The sequence below is a fragment of the Heptranchias perlo genome, chromosome 35, assembly GCF_035084215.1.
Source record: "Heptranchias perlo isolate sHepPer1 chromosome 35, sHepPer1.hap1, whole genome shotgun sequence".
NCBI lineage: Eukaryota > Metazoa > Chordata > Chondrichthyes > Hexanchiformes > Hexanchidae > Heptranchias > Heptranchias perlo.
In genome coordinates, this window is record NC_090359.1 from 27,246,512 (window position 1) to 27,253,128 (window position 6,617).

The following is a 6,617-nucleotide window of genomic DNA, read 5'->3' on the forward strand; positions in this document are numbered from 1 at the left end:
GACCCTCAGTCTGTCCCTCCCTTGTGACTGACCCTCAATCTGTCCCCCTCCTTGTTACTGACCCTCAATCTGTCACCCTCCTTGTTACTGTCCCTCAGTCTGAGTGCCTTGTTACTGACCCTCAGTCTGTCCCCCTCCTTGTTACTGTCCCTCAGTCTGAGTGCCTTGTTACTGACCCTCAGTCTGTCCCCCTCCTTGTTACTGACCCTCAGTCTGTCCCCCTCCTTGTTACTGACCCTCAGTCTGTCCCCCTCCTTGTTACTGACCCTCAGTCTGTCCCCCTCCTTGTTACTGACCCTCAGTCTGTCCCTCCCTTGTTACTGACCCTCAGTCTGTCCCCCTCCTTGTCACTGACCCTCAGTCTGTCCCCCTCCTTGTTCCTGACCCTCAGTCTGTCCCCCTCCTTGTTACTGACCCTCAGTCTGTCCCTCCCTTGTTACTGACACTCAGTCTGTCACCCTCCTTGTTCCTGACCCTCAGTCTGTCCCCCTCCTTGTTACTGACCCTCAGTCTGTCCCCCTCCTTGTTACTGACCCTCAGTCTGTCCCTCTCTTGTTACTGACCCTCAGTCTGTCCCCCTCCTTGTGACTGACCCTCAGTCTGTCCCTCCCTTGTAACTGACCCTCAGTCTGTCCACCTCCTTGTTACTGTCCCTCAGTCTGTGCGCCTTGTTACTGACCCTCAGTCTGTCCCCCTCCTTGTTCCTGTCCCTCAGTCTGTGCGCCTTGTTACTGACCCTCAGACTGTCCCCCTCCTTGTTACTGTCCCTCAGTCTGTGCGCCTTGTTACTGTCCCTCAGTCTGTGCGCCTTGTTACTGTCCCTCAGTCTGTGCGCCTTGTTACTGTCCCTCAGTCTGTCCACCTCCTTGTGACTGACCCTCAGTCTGAGCGCCTTGTGACTGACCCTCAGTCTGAGCGCCTTGTGACTGACCCTCAGTCTGAGCGCCTTGTGACTGACCCTCAGTCTGAGCGCCTTGTGACTGACCCTCAGTCTGAGCGCCTTGTGACTGACCCTCAGTCTGAGCGCCTTGTGACTGACCCTCAGTCTGAGCGCCTTGTGACTGACCCTCAGTCTGAGCGCCTTGTGACTGACCCTCAGTCTGAGCGCCTTGTGACTGACCCTCAGTCTGAGCGCCTTGTGACTGACCCTCAGTCTGAGCGCCTTGTGACTGACCCTCAGTCTGAGCGCCTTGTGACTGACCCTCAGTCTGAGCGCCTTGTGACTGACCCTCAGTCTGAGCGCCTTGTTACTGACCCTCAGTCTGAGCGCCTTGTTACTGACCCTCAGTCTGTCCCCCTCCTTGTTACTGACCCTCAGTCTGAGTGCCTTGTTACTGACCCTCAGTCTGTGCGCCTTGTTGCTGACCATCAGTCTGTCCCCCTCCTTGTTGCTGTCCCTCAGTCTGTCCCCCTCCTTGTTACTGACCCTCAGTCTGAGTGCCTTGTTACTGACCCTCAGTCTGTCCCCCTCCTTGTTACTGTCCCTCAGTCTGAGTGCCTTGTTACTGACCCTCAGTCTGTCCCCCTCCTTGTTACTGACCCTCAGTCTGTCCCCCTCCTTGTTACTGACCCTCAGTCTGTCCCCCTCCTTGTTACTGACCCTCAGTCTGTCCCCCTCCTTGTTGCTGACCCTCAGTCTGTCCCCCTCCTTGTTACTGACCCTCAGTCTGCCCCTCCCTTGTTACTGACCCTCAGTCTGTCCCCCTCCTTGTCACTGACCCTCAGTCTGTCCCCCTCCTTGTTCCTGACCCTCAGTCTGTCCCCCTCCTTGTTCCTGACCCTCAGTCTGTCCCCCTCCTTGTTACTGACCCTCAGTCTGTCCCCCTCCTTGTTACTGACCCTCAGTCTGTCCCCCTCCTTGTTACTGACCCTCAGTCTGTCCCTCTCTTGTTACTGACCCTCAGTCTGTCCCCCTCCTTGTGACTGACCCTCAGTCTGTCCCTCCCTTGTTACTGTCCCTCAGTCTGTGCGCCTTGTTACTGACCCTCAGTCTGTCCCCCTCCTTGTTCCTGTCCCTCAGTCTGTGCGCCTTGTTACTGACCCTCAGTCTGTCCCCCTCCTTGTTACTGTCCCTCAGTCTGTGCGCCTTGTTACTGTCCCTCAGTCTGTGCGCCTTGTTACTGTCCCTCAGTCTGTCCACCTCCTTGTTACTGTCCCTCAGTCTGAGCGCTTTGTTGCTGACCCTCAGTCTGAGCGCCTTGTTACTGACCCTCAGTCTGAGCGCCTTGTGACTGACCCTCAGTCTGAGCGCCTTGTGACTGACCCTCAGTCTGAGCGCCTTGTGACTGACCCTCAGTCTGTGCGCCTTGTTACTGACCCTCAGTCTGTCCCCCTCCTTGTTCCTGTCCCTCAGTCTGTGCGCCTTGTTACTGACCCTCAGTCTGTCCCCCTCCTTGTTACTGTCCCTCAGTCTGTGCGCCTTGTTACTGTCCCTCAGTCTGAGCGCCTTGTTACTGACCCTCAGTCTGTCCCCCTCCTTGTTACTGACCCTCAGTCTGAGTGCCTTGTTGCTGACCCTCAGTCTGTGCGCCTTGTTGCTGACCCTCAGTCTGTCCCCCTCCTTGTTGCTGTCCCTCAGTCTGTCCCCCTCCTTGTTACTGACCCTCAGTCTGAGTGCCTTGTTACTGACCCTCAGTCTGTCCCCCTCCTTGTTACTGTCCCTCAGTCTGAGTGCCTTGTTACTGACCCTCAGTCTGTCCCCCTCCTTGTTACTGACCCTCAGTCTGTCCCCCTCCTTGTTACTGACCCTCAGTCTGTCCCCCTCCTTGTTACTGACCCTCAGTCTGTCCCCCTCCTTGTTACTGACCCTCAGTCTGTCCCCCTCCTTGTTACTGCCCCTCAGTCTGTCCCTCCCTTGTTACTGACCCTCAGTCTGTCCCCCTCCTTGTCACTGACCCTCAGTCTGTCCCCCTCCTTGTTCCTGACCCTCAGTCTGTCCCCCTCCTTGTTACTGACCCTCAGTCTGTCCCTCCCTTGTTACTGACCCTCAGTCTGTCCCCCTCCTTGTTACTGACCCTCAGTCTGTCCCTCGTTACTGACCCTCAGTCTGGCCCCCTCCTTGTTACTGACCCTCAGTCTGTCCCCCTCCTTATTACTGACCCTCACTCTGTGCGCCTTGTTACTGAGCCTCGGTCTGTCCCCCTCCTTGTTACTGTCCCTCAATCTGTCCCCCTCCTTGTTACTGTCCCTCAGTCTGTCCCCATCCTTGTTACTGACCCTCAGTCTGTCCCTCTCCTTGTTACTGACCCTCAGTCTGTCCCCCTCCTTGTTACTGACCCTCAGTCTGTCCCCCTCCTTGTTACTGACCCTCAGTCTGTCCCCCTCCTTGTTACTGACCCTCAGTCTGTCCCCCTCCATGTTCCTGACCCTCAGTCTGTCCCTCCCTTGTGACTGACCCTCAGTCTGTCCCTCCCTTGTTGCTGTCCCACAGTCTGTCCCCCTCCCTTGTGACTGACCCTCAGTCTGTCCCTCCCTTGTGACTGACCCTCAGTCTGTCCCCCTCCTTGTTACTGACCCTCAGTCTGTCCCCCTCCTTGTTACTGACCCTCAGTCTGTCCCCCTCCTTGTTACTGACCCTCAGTCTGTCCCCCTCCTTGTCACTGACCCTCAGTCTGTCCCCCTCCTTGTTACTGACCCTCAGTCTGTCCCTCTCTTGTTACTGACCCTCAGTCTGTCCCCCTCCTTGTTACTGACCCTCAGTCTGTCCCTCCCTTGTGACTGACCCTCAATCTGTCCCCCTCCTTGTTACTGACCCTCAATCTGTCACCCTCCTTGTTACTGTCCCTCAGTCTGAGTGCCTTGTTACTGACCCTCAGTCTGTCCCCCTCCTTGTTACTGTCCCTCAGTCTGAGTGCCTTGTTACTGACCCTCAGTCTGTCACCCTCCTTGTTACTGACCCTCAGTCTGTCCCCCTCCTTGTTACTGACCCTCAGTCTGTCCCCCTCCTTGTTACTGACCCTCAGTCTGTCCCCCTCCTTGTTACTGACCCTCAGTCTGTCCCTCCCTTGTTACTGACCCTCAGTCTGTCCCCCTCCTTGTCACTGACCCTCAGTCTGTCCCCCTCCTTGTTCTTGACCCTCAGTCTGTCCCCCTCCTTGTTCTTGACCCTCAGTCTGTCCCCCTCCTTGTTACTGACCCTCAGTCTGTCCCTCCCTTGTTCCTGACACTCAGTCTGTCACCCTCCTTGTTCCTGACCCTCAGTCTGTCCCCCTCCTTGTTACTGACCCTCAGTCTGTCCCCCTCCTTGTTACTGACCCTCAGTCTGTCCCTCTCTTGTTACTGACCCTCAGTCTGTCCCCCTCCTTGTGACTGACCCTCAGTCTGTCCCTCCCTTGTAACTGACCCTCAGTCTGTCCACCTCCTTGTTACTGTCCCTCAGTCTGTGCGCCTTGTTACTGACCCTCAGTCTGTCCCCCTCCTTGTTCCTGTCCCTCAGTCTGTGCGCCTTGTTACTGACCCTCAGACTGTCCCCCTCCTTGTTACTGTCCCTCAGTCTGTGCGCCTTGTTACTGTCCCTCAGTCTGTGCGCCTTGTTACTGTCCCTCAGTCTGTCCACCTCCTTGTTACTGACCCTCAGTCTGAGCGCCTTGTGACTGACCCTCAGTCTGAGCGCCTTGTGACTGACCCTCAGTCTGAGCGCCTTGTGACTGACCCTCAGTCTGAGCGCCTTGTGACTGACCCTCAGTCTGAGCGCCTTGTGACTGACCCTCAGTCTGAACGCCTTGTGACTGACCCTCAGTCTGAGCGCCTTGTGACTGACCCTCAGTCTGAGCGCCTTGTGACTGACCCTCAGTCTGAGCGCCTTGTGACTGACCCTCAGTCTGAGCGCCTTGTTACTGACCCTCAGTCTGAGCGCCTTGTTACTGACCCTCAGTCTGAGCGCCTTGTTATTGACCCTCAGTCTGTCCCCCTCCTTGTTACTGACCCTCAGTCTGAGTGCCTTGTTACTGACCCTCAGTCTGTGCGCCTTGTTGCTGACCATCAGTCTGTCCCCCTCCTTGTTGCTGTCCCTCAGTCTGTCCCCCTCCTTGTTACTGACCCTCAGTCTGAGTGCCTTGTTACTGACCCTCAGTCTGTCCCCCTCCTTGTTACTGTCCCTCAGTCTGAGTGCCTTGTTACTGACCCTCAGTCTGTCCCCCTCCTTGTTACTGACCCTCAGTCTGTCCCCCTCCTTGTTACTGACCCTCAGTCTGTCCCCCTCCTTGTTACTGACCCTCAGTCTGTCCCCCTCCTTGTTGCTGACCCTCAGTCTGTCCCCCTCCTTGTTACTGACCCTCAGTCTGCCCCTCCCTTGTTACTGACCCTCAGTCTGTCCCCCTCCTTGTCACTGACCCTCAGTCTGTCCCCCTCCTTGTTCCTGACCCTCAGTCTGTCCCCCTCCTTGTTACTGACCCTCAGTCTGTCCCCCTCCTTGTTACTGACCCTCAGTCTGTCCCTCTCTTGTTACTGACCCTCAGTCTGTCCCCCTCCTTGTGACTGACCCTCAGTCTGTCCCTCCCTTGTTACTGTCCCTCAGTCTGTGCGCCTTGTTACTGACCCTCAGTCTGTCCCCCTCCTTGTTCCTGTCCCTCAGTCTGTGCGCCTTGTTACTGACCCTCAGTCTGTCCCCCTCCTTGTTACTGTCCCTCAGTCTGTGCGCCTTGTTACTGTCCCTCAGTCTGTGCGCCTTGTTACTGTCCCTCAGTCTGTCCACCTCCTTGTTACTGACCCTCAGTCTGAGCGCTTTGTTGCTGACCCTCAGTCTGAGCGCCTTGTTACTGACCCTCAGTCTGAGCGCCTTGTGACTGACCCTCAGTCTGAGCGCCTTGTGACTGACCCTCAGTCTGAGCGCCTTGTGACTGACCCTCAGTCTGAGCGCCTTGTGACTGACCCTCAGTCTGAGCGCCTTGTGACTGACCCTCAGTCTGAGCGCCTTGTGACTGACCCTCAGTCTGAGCGCCTTGTGACTGACCCTCAGTCTGAGCGCCTTGTGACTGACCCTCAGTCTGAGCGCCTTGTGACTGACCCTCAGTCTGAGCGCCTTGTGACTGACCCTCAGTCTGAGCGCCTTGTGACTGACCCTCAGTCTGAGCGCCTTGTGACTGACCCTCAGTCTGAGCGCCTTGTGACTGACCCTCAGTCTGAGCGCCTTGTGACTGACCCTCAGTCTGAGCGCCTTGTGACTGACCCTCAGTCTGAGCGCCTTGTGACTGACCCTCAGTCTGTCCCCTCCTTGTTACTGACCCTCAGTCTGTCCCCCCCTTGTTCCTGACCCTCAGTCTGTGCGCCTTGTTACTGACCCTCAGTCTGTGCGCCTTGTTACTGACCCTCGGTCTGTCCCCCTCCTTGTTCCTGACCCTCGGTCTGTCCCCCTCCTTGTTACTGACCCTCGGTCTGTCCCCCTCCTTGTTACTGTCCGTCAGTCTGTCCCTCCCTTGTTACTGTCCGTCAGTCTGTCCCTCCCTTGTTACTGTCCCTCAGTCTGTCCCCCTCCTTGTTACTGACCCTCGGTCTGTCCCCCTCCTTGTTACTGTCCATCAGTCTGTCCCTCCCTTGTTACTGTCCCTCAGTCTGTCCCCCTCCTTGTTACTGACCCTCAGTCTGTCCCCCTCCTTGTTACTGACCCTCAGTCTGTCCCC